Source organism: Rousettus aegyptiacus, unplaced genomic scaffold, assembly GCF_014176215.1.
Source record: "Rousettus aegyptiacus isolate mRouAeg1 unplaced genomic scaffold, mRouAeg1.p scaffold_m13_p_11, whole genome shotgun sequence".
NCBI classification, from domain to species: domain Eukaryota; kingdom Metazoa; phylum Chordata; class Mammalia; order Chiroptera; family Pteropodidae; genus Rousettus; species Rousettus aegyptiacus.
The window spans coordinates 83345745-83362601 of record NW_023416286.1 but is presented as its reverse complement, the minus strand read 5'-3'; the positions used below and the strand labels follow the sequence as shown (position 1 = coordinate 83362601).

Here is a 16857-nt window from a genome sequence, read left to right as displayed (position 1 = left end):
TTCCATAGTGTAAAGGAATCTTTGTGAACAATAAAAATTTTTAGTTTTTTTTTTTATTAGTTATGGGACTTTGGATATTAGCAATAGAATCTGATTCTGACCACTTACGCTAAAGTGTATAGTGCAAAGCGTGGGACATGGGATAGTCTAAAACTTGGCTTTAAAATAATCATAGTAAGAAGAAATGGTGCTGTCATGAAGGAAAATTGATGCCAATTGGCCAGAAATTCATCATCAAACCTTCTAAGTAACATGATCTATGTCAGTTTACCTTAATCTGGGATTCTAAGAATGAACTAACTCACACACACACACACACACACACACGCACACACACACGCACACCCCTTACTGTAGATACATTTTACCATTAAGGATTTTGAAAATTGAAAGATTCGGGGAAAATTAGGCTAAGATTTAAGTTGTGTTATTTAAAACTTGGAAATTATATATAGTTTAAGTAGATAATATATAAACTGTATTTAAGTCTGAAGAGGTCATAGACAATTTGATATACTGCTGGATATTTAGGACTTTAGTTATTAAAGTAGAAATTATATATAGTTTAAGTAAATAATATATAAACTGTATTTAAGTCTGAAGAGGTCATAGAAAATTTGATATACTGCTGGATATTTAGGACTTTAGTTATTAAAGTAGCAGGAAGTTTTTCTTTCAAACAGGGAAAAATGCCCTGACCAGGTTGGGTTTTTATCTGAACAATAATTTATCATGCTGAGTATAATCTTATGAAACAAATGATGATAAAAAATTTCATTATACACCTTTTTGACTGATTTGGAGTCACTTGATTAGAATACCTTTTCCACTATCTGATGTTTTGAATGCTTATACATTATGGATTTGTTACCATTTCCGTGAGACATTTGATCTCTGAAGAGGCCACATTTTGCATAATTACTATTCTAGCTTAGTATACAATCACTATAACATTGAATGAAATCTCTTCCTAAGTAATGGATGGTCCCCAAACTCTTACCATTCTCCCAAATCTAAACTACATCTGATAGAAATAACCTCTCTGTTCAAGCAAAATAAACTGTAAATGATTTATTCATATTATTTAATCAAAGAACCATATCCCAGGGATAGATGAATATAATCTTATGAAAAAATCAGTTAACTGTCTGAGGAATGTCATATCGGTTATCGCTGTATAGTAAATCTCAGTTTAGGCTCTGAAATTGTTACCCAGAGTTCCCCCAAGAGCTAGGCTTCCACTGTGAACCCAAGTAACGATGCTTTAGATGTCACTGCCCCTCTGTGAGGGAAGAGGACAGAAATGCTTCTGTTCTATGGGCAAAGTACCAGTGACTATAAATGGAATAACAACTTACCTCTAAGTTATAAGTAACTGATGTTTTTTGTTTTATTTATTTTTTTATTTTTTTGGTCCCCCATAGGGGATAGTGCTACTAAGTCCTAATTTCCAGGAGAAGATTAATAATAATAGATGTTTCGGGCCATTTGGTAGGGAAACTGAGAAGCTGTGGCAATGCTAACTTCATAATAAGTATATCCATTGAACACTTACTGAAAACAAGGTTCCGTTTGTAGCACTTCACTTATATAATCTCATTTTATAATCATGGCTATATTTACTGTTCTCTACCTGTTTGATAGATGAGGGAATTGGAACTCAGAGGTACAAGTCAACTTCCAATGTCAGACACCTAATAAAGGATTTTAAGTCAGATATTTTTATTCTCGAGCTTTCACTCTTAGACAAACAGTATTACAGAGGAGGGACCTAGTCCCTAACTATGTAGCCTGGAAGTTTGTATAAATGAGAAGCTTTGAGCTTTGGACTAGCCAACTCACCACTTCTTTCTCAACTCCTGGAGTCATGTCTCCCTCCACCAGCTGGCCCAAATGCAGGCCGTCAGGTGTGTGGTGGGAGATGGATATGCAAGTAACACTTGCCTATAGATTACTTATACAACCAATGCACTTGCTGGGGAGTATATCCCCACTGCCTTGGACAACTGTTTTACTCTCGTTATAGAATACAGATAAACAAGAAGATTAGGACAGATTATACCTCCATCTTACCCACAAACAGATGTGGTCATAATTTGTTTTTCCCTGTGTGTCTTGTATCATTTAAAAATTTCTGTGTAAAAATGATATCCTGAAGAAGGGCAACACCATCACCCCAACTCTCCTGTCATCCTAGTGGAAGCTACTTGATCATAGAGATGATGAGGGCATAACTGAGAAACTGTATGAGAAGCTAATTCCCATCACCACCCACAGGGTTTAGCTGTGGATACGGGGCTTGGGGCTATAAAATAACTGAAGTGCTTGGCTACCATGCTGCAAAACGTCAAGACCGATTTTGATGAAGCTCTTCCAGCATTTCTCTTGCCTCTGTCATCAAGAAGAGGGAGGGGAAATACTAGCTCTTATAAATATCTGCAGCCATCATTCCTTACCTTGACCCTCTTGGAAACTTTGTACACTTTCCTCAAAAGTAGTGGGGCCCTCGCATTCGATGACACATTTTTAAATACAGATTAGTTTTTTCATGAAACCATTTTGAACCAGCCAGTAATGTCAAAGTATGAGTTCAAATTACATTCCATTAAAATTTAGCCCTTAAATAACAAGACTTCTCAAAGGCTGCTTTTTCTGTAGCCTCTATTCTTGCTTAGGTTCAGTTTCCAAAATACCCTCTGTGAACTATGTTGCATGGTGCGCTACAAACACTAATCACTAAACTGTTTCATGGCTCTTTGGCTTTAACAAGACTGTAGCTTCTGATGATAGGAAACTCAGGCACTTTCTAACTAGTTATCAGAAACACTCACCTTACTGAGATGTTGCATTTTAATACATTCTATAATTTGTCAACTGATGTTTGTTACGTAATTCAAATTATATATCATAATGGAATAAATACAACCACTCAGTTCTTTGGATCAGTCTTTTTAACCTTGTAGTCAATTAAAAGAATATTTTATTATCTTTTGCTGAGATTGTGATCAGAGATCTTACTTACATGCTTCCTCTAATGAAGTATGCTGCTCTTAGTTGTGGGTGTCAAGTGTGAAACACATGATCCAAAGATGAAGGCAATATTTTGATAAAATATGAAGTGGAGATTAATTTACACAACACCATGCACGGAGTAATTAAGCTGAATAAAAGTGTCATGGGCACAGGTTTTACAAAGTTAGTATCTGTCAAATGCAATAGATGAAGAAAGGTTGGTATTAGCAGTAAGTGTTATCTTAAACTTATCCTTTTTCTTACACCTGTCATTTCTCCCCAAATTGGGTATTTAATTCATCCTTGAACTGGAAAAAAAAAAAACTGAGGGAAACTGAAAAACTTAAGATAAAAAAATGGGAGGAATAAAATCTCTCCAGATAAAAAGAATTTATTCCTGTGCAGCCACCCGTGTGCGTATCCGAGAGGCTCTCATAGTGTGGGTCCAGCTGAGGGGGAGGTACTTCTCAAAAGTGCTCATAAACATGAGCTAACATTTAGCATGCCAGCATAAATATGATATGCCATTGCTTTTTTTGGATTTAGAAAAAAGAATTTGACAATGACATAATGTTATAACCAATAATGATTCATTACTTGGGAAGAATGTAAGCATTTGATGTTTTTCTCCACCTACCAGTAATTCCAAGAACTTTCACAGATTAAAAACAAAACACCCAGCAAAAAAAATAATAATAAAGTTTAAAAGAAATAATTTTAAAAAGCTAATTAAATTAATCATTTAAACTTAATGCCTTCCAACTTAACTTCCAACTTTAATGCTCCAATGAAAGAAACCAGTGGTAATCTCTTAGAATACTGGGGATCAAAAAAGCTAATTCCACATTATTTACCCTCAGTGTTCATGCTAATCAGTATCAAAATCATCACTTTGTTAATTATGCTTCTATTTTTCTTACAAGTTGCACGTTTATTTAATTCATATAAAGTACATGACCTCATTTGCTGAAATCTGAATATACGAATGATCTCTAGGTCATTGTGAAGTACTATGTCTTAGGCAATTATATAAAAATACTAAAATTTATAAACACGTTAACTTAAATTTTATATAAATTTTATATCTCCAATGCAAGATAAAACTAATATTTAGTATTGACAATGAAAATATTAATGGAAAATGTTGATTTGCTATACCAATATAATAATTAATTTCATAGTTATATATTTACACATTATAATAATTTATTGACCAGTGATAAACCTTTTCTTCCTTATTTTTTCTTTGAATCTTTTTTTGATAACTTTATATATGAAATGGTAAATTCTTTTTACTTTATTTAACAACTCCAGCAATGTCGAACTTTTATAAATTATATTAATGTATTTGTCCTGATGAGTATATATGTTGAATACTGCCATGTATATGACATTTACTAAATTTAAATGGAAATATAAAAATAAATGGCTGTTAACATTCATCACTTCATATAGTTGTAAAACAATTTGTTTTCTTGTGATGAGAACTTTGAGTATCTACTCTCTTAGCAACTTTCAAATACACCATACAGCATCGTTAAAAAAAGCCATCCTTTTCTACATTACATAAGTTAACTAAACTTACTGTGTTTACTAACTGAATGTAAATTAATTTATTGTGTTAATTATTTTGCAATATATTTATGTCAAGTTATTATACAGTATATGTTATACAGTACTGTATGTCAATTGTATCTGTATAAAATTGAAAGAAAAAATGTCTATTCTGAATAACTTAAATATGATAATTCAGGAAAAAGATTTTTATGGACACACAGTTTATTTGCTTTGGGTTAAATATGTAGGAGTAGAATTGCTACATTGTGTAATTTGAACTTTTAAATAGAAGAAACTGCCAAAATGTTACCTAAAGTACTATACAATCTTCATTCTGAAAGTTCTAGTTTTACCATATTCTTTCCAATACTTGCCTTTATTAGTTTTTAAATGTTTCAAAGATTCTATTTTATGTCTCATAGTCTATCCACTTTTCTACTTTGCCCGAAGAGGGAGGGAAGTAAATCCAGTCCCTGTGCCTTGATCATAGACAAAAGCAGAAGTCTTTCAATTTGACTTGTTAAATAATGCCCTACCATTATTTTATCAAATAATTAATTTGAAAATAGCAAACAGAATGGGAAATATTGTAATCAAAAGAGAAACAAGATTGTTGACATTAAATTTGTGTGTGCATTGGTTGGTTGTAAATAACAGAATCAATATTACCAAAATCAGAACTAATTATTTAAAAGAAATAAAAGAAACAAAAAAATACAGAGTCAGATAAAGCAGAAAATCTGTTATCAGAATAAATGTAGCTAGCTGCAGCAGGAGGAAAATGGTCTCATTAGTAGCATTAATAATTCAATAAATAAAGATAATGAAATTATAGGCACTTAAGAAGTAAGTGGAGTCTAAGACAGGAATGCTGATACCATTAAGCCCCAAACAAAATATATGTTTCGTTGCATCTTTTTTTCCAACAACGGCAATATTTTTGTGATTTGGCAAACAAGAGCTGTATAATATGCAGTTGGTATAGAAGATGGATCAGGAGGATAATTTTACTCTTAAAAGCATATAGGTTGAAAAGATTTAGGCATTTCATTTTAGAGTTTTAAGGAAAATTTTTCTAAGAAGGAAACAAAACTCATAAATTCTCCAAGCTCAGATTTTCTGCAAGGTGTAAATGCATATATGTATATGATGATGTATCAGATCATTTCACTGTGTGGAAGTGATTTTGCAATGTACTTGTGTATTTCAGTTAAAATCAGCAGAACGAGTCTTTGAGATCTCAGCTGCATTTACTTGCTCCTGCAGCTGATTATGTGCTATATTCAATTTATGAAAAGCAACTTTCATTTTTTACTGTCAGTTACTGCAGGAAAGTTAAAAAAAAAAAAAAAAACAGAACTGTTTCCCTGTGTAAATAATGTAAGGCATTCCAAAAAAGTACAATTTATCAACTTTAATTCTCATAAGGTTAGCAGCATTGATGAAATTTGTCATAGTTTGATTTGAATTTCATTTGGTCAAAACATGATATGTAATATGAAATATTTCTTAAGGATTTAGCAAGAGTTTTTGACATTATGTATTTGTTGAAAATCCTCTGACATTTAATCAGTTAGAAAACAAAGTGCTTATAAGAGTCCATACTCCACCAGCTTCAATTTGGGTAAGTCCAATATAAATTAATTGGCCATGACATTTTACAAAGATATATGAGCACGTTATTTATATTTTAAAAATAAGAGGAAGTAATTGATTTCTCTTAAGAATTTTGAGATTAAATGATTCTCCAGTGCCAAGCTGATCTTGTTAAGTGTAGTGGCCTAACTTCCGATGGTAGAGATTTTTTGTTTACCCAGGAAAATGAGAAAGTTTATAATAAAAGTATAAGATATACATTATTTTTTTTATAAATAGGAAAAGATTAATAGTAATATAAAGCTTTTTAATCCAAAAATAACTTCATGTAAAATAAGACTGTATATAGAATTTAGATGAGGCAACCAACCCTTAGTTGACCTCACAGATGGCAAAGACCTTGTCAGTTTACAATCCCTTATTTTTTCATTTTTTTACACCTGTAACACCAGGTCTTCCTAGGTGGTCTCCCATCAAGTACTAACCGGGCCTGACCCTGCTTAGCTTCTTAGATCAGATGGGATGGGGCTTGTTCAGGGTAGCGTGGCTATAGACAATCAGGCTTTATTTTAAAGGTATGCAAATATTCCATTTTTGTGCATTCAAGGCAGAATAATACAGATAGTTCTATTAAATAGGGATTATAGGTGATTGGAATTATATTCCATAAAAAGAGATTGTATGTTAATGCTTGCTTTCAGTTTATGGTTTATTTAAACACTCTTCTAAAGGTAACTTTTCTATATGTCACTGGAAAAGTTTTTAATTTAGTTGAAGAGATACTGATAATCAAAACACCGATACACCTAGGATGGTAATTTTATCTGATTTAATGTGGTAGGGTTCATACTTCTAGAAGCACTATGATACTGTAATTCAATTTTGGTTGAATGAAGATGATTGCAGTTTCTGATCTGAATAATTCTACAACAATTATATGACCCTAATATCAGAAAAATTGATATTTATAAATGAAGGGAATGGGAAAATTCTTATCTGAAATTTATTAAAGGATAAATATAATTAGGGTGAGGCTAGATATCAAAGGAGCTATCAACATAATTACTGATCCTATAAAATTAGATTTCAGAGATATTTTTGACTCCTACAGTAATTTTCATGGGTATTTGTAACTTTCTTCGCAAACATTAGACTTGACAGAAATTTAATCTGGATACACTATTTTTTTTTTTGACAGAAATTTAATCTGGATACACTATTTTTTCTCCTTTCTTTTTCTTTTTTCTCATGTCATTTAAACTACAGATTGGCTTGAGTGTCATATTTGAATGAAGAAAATAGGTTATGCTAATTTGGCATTATTACCTTAATAGCCCCCATATTAACGTAGAGGTTGAAATTCCAGTGATGGGGTCAGCTAGTCTGGAGGGCACACTTGGGACAGGATGCTTACTAGCTCTCTCACTTTGGGCAAGTTATTCAAACTAATGTGAAAAAATACATAAGGTGGGATAATTAAGAGATAGTGTTTGGTATATATTATTATCAGTCATTCTTATTATGTGCTAGTTAAGGAATAGAAGTTTTTTTGACACTATAGTTAATATGGATTTATGTTTACTGTTCTTGCAGGGGAGATCTTTACCCAAAATTTCTTAGGAATTGACTTTCTGTGTGTATCTGTCAGCCTTTAGACCAATCAAGAGATTCAGCATAAACATAAATTTGGTAAAAATTATATCTGAGAAAATTATCTGAAGTAAAATGTGCTACAAAAGACACAATGTTTCCCCATTTTCCTAGAGGCTTTATTTATTTTCAAACTGTTTTTTTTTTCTTTAAAGAATACAACTCAGGTTTGACCTGAGACTTAGTTTATCTCTAGACATCACTTGAAAAAGACTTCACAGCGAAAGCAGCAATATACATATAGGGGTATAGATTTTTAGGAAAAAAAAAAAAGTAACTCTATTAATTTCTCATATTGCATAGTATGACATCTAGTGTCAGGAGTGTTGCACACAAGTGGCTGTGAAAAACCGATCAGGTCTGATAGACTTCTGCCACAGTGATTTCATTTCTCCTGAAGGCACAGGGACCCAGAGGGCAGCATTGGGTATTTGTTCATTTGCTGTTCAGAGTTCTCATATGGCACCTCCAGGGGTTTTATTTTGTCTCTCTTTCTCTGTGATACTTATTTAATACACTGTGAAGACTGTGATGGGCTGTGTATGACAGTACTACCAGTTCACTGATGACATTTTGATTTATGTGACTTTTTCTGTTGAGCTGGAGGGAAAAGAATCATTTTTGTTTTATTTTTCATGAATAAGAAAATAGATAAAGGAGAATATAACCTTTTAAACTTTATTACAGCAAAAATGTGCCTACAGATGTTAATATATAATACTGTGTTTTGATCCCTCTGAATTATATATTTATGAATTATATTTTTTATATGGCTTGTTAGTGACTGGTTTACCTAACTGCTGTAGTGGATCATTGTCCTCCAGTTTCAAAAATTTCAGTCTTGATATTATTTTGAAAAGTGTCTGTTTTTAAAAGAAATGTTATTCATTTCATTAGAATACAGTAATGTGCGTGGTGGTCCTTTAGAATCACAGAAGTTTGGATCTTACATGTCAGACTTCAAAAATCTCCATGTATGTTATTCTAATTATAAGGTTCCAAGTGGCGTTTCATACATGTGGACTTCTGCCATTTTAATAATGCACAATAAAGAGATACTCTATGTTTCCTTTCATTATATAAAACTCTTTTTTTTAAGACATATAGAATATGAGAACGAACCTTAGACATTTTTAAAACATAAAAGTACATTCTAAATTATTAAAATGTGTTCATTATACCCAGTATAGTTACATTAATATACGCTTTTTTATTATATGCCACCTAGAATAACAAGTTAATCAGATATCGAAACTGTTTATGGATTGCCTACCACATATTAGACTCTTTCAACATTTAATTTTCATGTACACTTCACAGGAATACTTAGTGCTAGGTATTAGCTTTTTAAAAGCTAAATGAATGAGACACAGACAGTTAAGGCAAGCATAACATATTTTTTGCGTAGATGGTGGAGTTGGTTTTTCATACCAGCTATTTAAACTTGAAATCTGTTTCTCTCTCCAGTAAACCTTCGAACTGTGCTAGACTGTTTGCTAACTCTTTGAGTTAACTAGAACGTCTCATTTTCATCATATGAGGTAATTAGTTTTCAACCCATGTATTGGTCAGTTTGGGGGCATACAATGAAAACAGCACATGTATATCTGAATGTGGCTGAAGGAATTGTATTTTTACATGTATCTGTATTTCATGTCTAATATTTCTTTCTACTCTAGCATATTCTGTGGTAATTAGAAGATTCTGGCACACACGCAGTTCTGTCATTGGTGTCAAAATGTAATAGAGACTAGGAACTGAGCTGACATGTTGATACATGAAACTGTAAGAGATAATTTCTTTAATAAATTCGTCCTTCTTTGACTTGTGATTCGGAAACCGATGGCATGTTTATCTTCAGAGTGCTGTGTTTAAATTTCAGTGGCTAATCATTTTTCTCTCTTAATATCACTCTTTATTAAATTATAAAGAATTTTATATTTGAGATGAGTCTATCATTTATAAATTAACATTTATAAATGGGAAGACTTGTAAATGATCATAAACCCCTTTCCACTGTTTTTTAAAAAACAGCTTTATTGACATATAATTCACATACCATACAATTTACTCTTTTAAATTGTACAGTTCAGTGGTTTTTACTGCACTGAAAGTTGTACAGTCATCACTACTATTTTAAAAACATTTCATCATCCCCAAAGGAACGATGGAAACCACATACCTATTAGCAGCCATACTCCATTCTCTCAGCCTCCAGCTCCTAGCAACAGTAATCTACTTTTTGTCTCCATTTATTTTCCTAATATGGGCATTTTGTATTGATGGAATTACATAAGTGATCTTTTGTTACTGGTCTCTTTAACTTAGAATAATGTTTTACAGGTTCATCCAGGTTGTAACATGTACCAGAACTTCACTCTTTTTTATGGTAAATAACTATCCCATTGTATAAAATGCCGCATATTTTTATCTATTCATCAGGTAAGGGACATTTAGGTCATTTCCATATTTTCCTGTTAGGGATAATGCCATTGTTGACATTCACATAAAAGTGTTTGTGTAGACAAGTTTTAATTTAGTTGAGATACACCTGAGTTAAATTGCTCGGACATAACGTTTAACATTTTTAGGAACTGTCAAACTGTTTTCTAAAGTTGAACCGTGAAATTTCCAGTTTTTCTTTGTCCTCATGAACATTTGTTCTTGCTTGTCTTCTTGTTTTTAGTCATCTTCGTAAATGTGAAGCATATCTTGTAGTTTGATTTATGGTTTCCTAATAATTAAATGTTGAGCATCTTTGCAAATCTTTAGAGAAATGTCTACTCGGATTCTTTTCCGTTTTCCACATGGGTTGTTTTTTTATTGTTGAATTGTAAGTATTCTTTTTACAGCCTGATGTTCAGTCTCTTATCAGGCATATGATTTGCAAGTATTTTTTTTTCTATTCTGTGGATTTTCTTTGATGACACCTCTTTGCACAAAAATTTTTAACTTTGTTGAAATTCAATTTTTTTTACAGTTTCCTTATTGTGTCTAATAAACTATTGCCAACCCAAAGTTGTAAAGATTTGTTCCTCTGTTTTCTTCTAAGAGTTCTATACATTTACCTCTTATTTTTAATTCTATGATCTATTTTAGCTAATTTTTGCATATTGCATGAGACAGATCCAAATTCCTTTTCTCTTTCTTCCTCTTTTCCTTCCTCCTTCCCTTCCTTCCTTTTGCATGTTTATAGCCATTTTTTCCCACTGCCACCTATGGAAAATAATATATTCCCTCATTAATTGTTTTGGCACTCAGTCAAATATCAACTGACCATAAATGTAAAGGTTTATCTGTGGACTATCAACTCTTACCCATTGATCTACGTGTCTTTCTGCCAATACCACTGTCTTGAGTACAGTCTATTTGCAATAAGATTTGAAATCAGGACAAGTGAGTTTTCCAGTTTGTTCTTCTTGATCCAGATTGTTTTGACTAATCTGGTTCCCTGGAATTTTCCTAGTAATTTTAGGAACACTGTCAATTTCTGGGGGGAAAAAAAGCCACTTGATATAGTGATAGAGATGAATTTGGAGGTTATTGCCATTTTAATGATATTTCTTCCTGTCCATATCTTGGGATGCTTTTCTATTTATTTAGTTCTAATTTAACTTCTCTCAACAATGATTTTTTGTTTTAAGTGTAAAACCTTATACTTTTGTTAACTATAACCATAAGTATTGTCTTTTTGATGCTATTATAATTGGAACTGTTTTCTTTCATTTGTGGGTTTTTTTATTGCTAATGTATAGACATACAGTTGATTTTTGATATTATGAATTTGTATCCATCATTGCTGGGCTTATTTATTATTTCCAATAGTTTCTGTTTTCTTTTCTTATGTGTTTTTTTTTTTTCTTACCATTCTCTCTCTATGTACAAGATCTTGTCATCTCCAAATAGAGTTGTTCTTTTTCCTTTGCAATCTAGGTACTTGTTTTTTTTTTTTTTCTTATTCCTGCCTAATTATCCTGTACTCTCCAGCACAATGTTAAATAGAAGTGAAAACATTTATATTCCTAATTTTAGGGGGAATGGCTATAGCCTTTTGTTATTAAGTATTGTCCTTGTATAACTCTGGTGTCGGGATGATATCAATGTAGTAGAATATGTTGGAAACCATTCTCTCCTCTCCTAATTTTGGATATGTTTGTGAAAGAAGGGTGTTAATTCTACTTTAAAAGTTTGGATAATTCACCAGTGATACCATCTGGGCCTAGGTTTTTTGGCATTGAAAATGTTTTGATTACTCATTCAATTTATTCACTTGTTAGAAGACTATTAGATTTTGTATTTCTTCTTATCAGTTTGGGTAGTTTTTGTCTTACTAGAACGAAATGTCTTTGATCATTTCATCTTTGATAATCTACTTAATTGGCAAATATAATTATTTTTATTTCTTTAAAGTCAATACTGATGCGCCTCCTTTCAACCTCATCTTAATTCAGTAATTTGAGTCTTCTCTTTGTTTTTTCTTTATCAGTTTAGATACAGGCTTATCAATTTAGTTGTTCTTTTTTAAGAATCAGGTTTTGGTTTCGTTGATTTTTTTTGAAGCTGTCATTTATTTCTGATTTAATTATTTATTATTTCCTTCTGCTTGCTTTGAGTTTTGTTTGTTCATGTTTGGAAACATACATTTCTTGCCTCTTCCACATTTGCACAGTTATCATCATTTTTATTCTCCTAAGAATATAACTCTATACTAGAAATTTCCAAATTATTAATGTGTTTACTAACAGAATCAGCTAAGGATTTCATTTGCCTGTGCATGTAAGCATATTAATAGTTTCCAGATTTCCAGATTTCAGTATCTCTGTAAGCATTGGAAATGTGTGTTATTAATATTATATTATTTTTACTTATATTTTTGAGAGAATAATGATAATGCACTATAACAGCGACAATGATAATGAAATGTAAAGTCTTGCTGTGGATCAGGTGATGTAAAAATTTAGGCAATAGATTATCCTGTGATATAGTACAAGTAATATAATGAAAATAATAATCATTTATAAATAAGTGAACTTTAATCAAATTAATTCTTTCAGCAGTGACAACCTGTCAGGGTAAAGAGAATACATGAAAACAAATATAAATATATATATATGTGTATATATATATATTGCTTAAATATATATATGTGTATATATACATATATATATTACTTAAGTGACCTTTCAATGCTCTTGCTCAATACAGATATACATATATCATATTTCACTTTTAAGTAGGCCCATGTTTCTGCTCTTTTTTCATATGACATCAAATAATATTTTCCGACTTGATTCTAAAGAAAATTTAAAGAAAATATTACTAATTTGTTTCCCGAAAATATTACTAATTTGTTTTCCAATAACAAGAATTTTAATTATATCCTCTAATAAGAAGTCATAAAGAGAAAATACAAATGGCTTTAGAATATCTGAATAACATTTTATGTAAAAATAATATGGATACAGTTTTGAAAAGCTCAAAAACATTTCTGAAGCTAAGATTTGGTATTTTCTTGGTATTTTTTGTAAAGGCCTTAGGGGTTATCTAGTTCAAGCTAAATATTACACACATGTCTTAGTCAACTGCTAAGAAATTTTGCAGTCAAGAGTGTAAATCAGGCAAAATAGAAACCTTATTTGGACTGGAGCAGGTCGAACAGCCAAACCGCTAAGGGTTAGAAACGGGTTTTGTCGAATGCCTATCATGTATAGATAGCCTTGGGCAATTTTCTGAAATGTCTTAACTTTAATTTTATCAGCTGTAACAGAAATGGCAGTAATAGCACCTTCTTCACGGGGTCCTTCTGAGGATGTGCTGGTTACTACATAGAGAATATTTCTCATCACATACTAATCATTCAGTAAATGATATTATTATTTTAAACTCCAGCCCAGGCATTTCATTTTTCATGTAAAAATAAAAGTCATTTTCTTATTAAAAAAAATGAATTTGCATCCAAATTCAGTATATTTTCCCTTCCAGATTTCTGGATAATCACTTTTCCAGATGTCATTGACATGGAGAATTTGAATGTTGTCATTTGAATGTTTTTAGTTTCTCCAGTTGTTACCTTTGTAGGATCTTTTATTATTTATTGATTGATTGATTATGGCGTGTGGAGATTTTTAGAAAGTGTCATAAACCTCCTTCAACAGGAAGAAGACAATAAGTGTCTGTAAGTAAATGGGGCAAAGCAGTAAAAATAAGACACAAAATATTTAACTTACTGCCATTTATATACTATATAAATTTTACATGCTGTATATTTACAGTGGGGCAAATGCTCTTTTAATCTTTAAAAAAACAAATATCAAACTCTAGACATCTCTGAACGACACAAATTGTGTAAGCCATATAGATTATTCAAATACAAATTGTATTAAATACAGTTTTTCCCACTCCATCTCTTGATGCAGGACCAGTGAATTTTATATAAGTTTATCACAGTTTGATAACATATCCATATTAAAAATAAAATCACAGTGTGATTTTGTCTGCAACTAGCAACTTTAAGGGACCAAGCTGACAGCTCAGACTCCAATATCATAGCCAAGACAAGAGACACTGTATAAAAAAAGTGTTATGTAATAAAAAAAAACATACCGTAGGCTATACAAATAATGTTTGGATTATACATTCATAATGTAAATGCTCATTATAACTGGTAAATTGACTGGCATTTTTGTTGGTTCTTTTAGACAACTTGTGAATCTCTCTCTCCCAGAACATTTGATAGGCTTGCATATTTCTTTTCACTGGGATCTATGACAAGAATAAGAATTGCAGCCAAATGGAATTGCATAGATCATCAGTTGCATTCAAGATTTACTATTTTTTTTTTTTAATAATTGGAGGATATAAGTAGATGGTGTTAGACTAAATTAAAGGTGGGAAAACTATGGCCTCCAACTTATCGAGCCCAGCGCCTGTTTTTGTAAATAAAATTTTATTGAAAATGATGACACATGTTCATTTAAGTATTGTCTGTGAATGTTTTTGTACTAAAATGGTAGAGTTGAGTAGTTGTGAGAGAGACCATATGCGCCACCACTCCCAAGTCTGTGTGCTGTGTTCCTAACAATATATTTTTGAGATTAATCTATATTCATTCATTTTGCTGTTTTTAGTATCCTCTAGTCTCCATATATTCTAATTTAGTTATCTATTCTTCTAGACTTATTGCTGTTATAAAATTTATGTTTCTGAACGTTTTTCTACACTGTTCTTCAAAAAGAAAATTTACTTTGGACAAAGTGAGTTTGAGATTTCTGTTAGGTACACAACTGAAATTGTCAATAGAATTTTCATATATTAGGCAGGAGTTGAATAAGATGACTAGTGCTTAAGAGAAATGACTTATTTTCTGTGTTAGAAAATTCAGTTCTTTGATTTACAATGATGTCTTTTTATTATAGTTGCTAGAATGCTGGTATTCTTTGTCCCCTTTTACCCAGGATTGAGATTCTTGTCAAATCAAGTTGGTAATCACATTTTTTTTTAAGTGTTAAAATCCATAGAGAGCATGTCGATACCTGATGGCATATCTCTCTACCCCTCAACAAGAAACCCTTCAGTTAATGATGTGCACACACTCCCACATCCAAAGTCTCTCTCCTGGCAGTGAGATAGAAATGCTGATACCTTCTTAATAATTAACGTCCTCCTGGCTTTAACAGAAAGCACCCATATGGAGTCACGATTACTTAGATTTGTTTTCTAAATTGTAGTCACTGACATCTTGAAATTGTCTACACTCATCAGTTATAATTTTGAACATTTTAGTCTCTTCCATGACAACTTTCTGAACCTGCCATGGAATAAATAATATGTATATATTTTAAGAGTATGTGACAAAATATGTTATACAATATGACTATATTATATTAAGTTAGAAACAACAAAATATACACTTAGGGATATATATGTGGTATAATGAGGAATTATTCTTGGTGAGAAAGAAGATATGGCTGGGGCACAAATTCTGAAATATTGATGAAATTTTTTTCTTAAGTTGTTTTATACACATAAAGTAGTTATATTTTTTTATAGTTTGAATATAAGTTTTGAATATAATTTGATGTAGTTGGCATGCTGTATAATAAAAACAATGACATTTTGAATATCCCAAGTATGAATAGATAATTTTCTTAGTTCTCACATGACAGCTTATTTATTTTTCCTTTGGCAGAGAGAGATACCAAGATGGACATGAATAACTAACTAGACAGCTAGGGGAAAAAGCAGAATACTGACTCATATTTATAAAAGAAAGAAATGTAAAAGCTAGAATTTAACTTAAAAGATCAGGATTGTACATTATCGTTGATTTGGGTCCTGGCCAACATGTTCAGGTATTGCAAAACTTCTTAATCATTTCATATAAAGATCTTATTGTACCAGTAAAATGACTGAATAAAAATAAGGGCTAATTTTTATTTTTATGTCACTATACATAATGCATATCGGGATGTGGATTCAGAAATTCTGTATAAATATAAAACATGCACCTATAATATATGTATATACATATATATGTATGGATTATTAAAAGAAACTGAGACATACTATAAAGCATATTGTTGAAAAGTTTATAAACTTTTTCTTGCATCTATTTAATTTACTTGTTCTTAAAATTATGTTTAGCTTTCTCTTGAAAATTTATATTTCTTGCTAACCTCATAAGTAGATAAAGTCATCTAAGATGCTTAAAAAGTTCTCTATTGGGGCTACTGTAATTCAAGATTATCTTGATAAGGTTAATCTACTTGTCCCGCTTTAAAATTTAACTCACCCGTGGCCTCACACTGGACCCGGTTCAGTTTAAGTTGGACCCAGTCCAGTTTTTAAGTCAGACTCAGTCCTGTTCTGGCTGGTTTTCAGACCCAGTCCAGAAGAAGAAATACTCAAAGAAAGACTGAAAGCTCATAACACAAAAGTTGCAGAACTAGGTAGGATTCGAGAGGGACTTACTCACCCACCACCTCCAGAGATATAGCGAGAAAGCAGCCAGCTCAGGGGACTCAGCAGGTACCTATGTCTGGT

The 16857-nt window shown here is 31.7% G+C and overlaps 1 pseudogene; it reads right to left on the bottom strand.

The window, feature by feature from the left end:
- Positions 1 to 6602: 6602 nt before the first annotated feature.
- LOC118609847 lies at positions 6603 to 6720 on the bottom strand (annotated as a pseudogene).
- Between the last annotated feature and the right edge of the window lie 10137 nt (positions 6721 to 16857).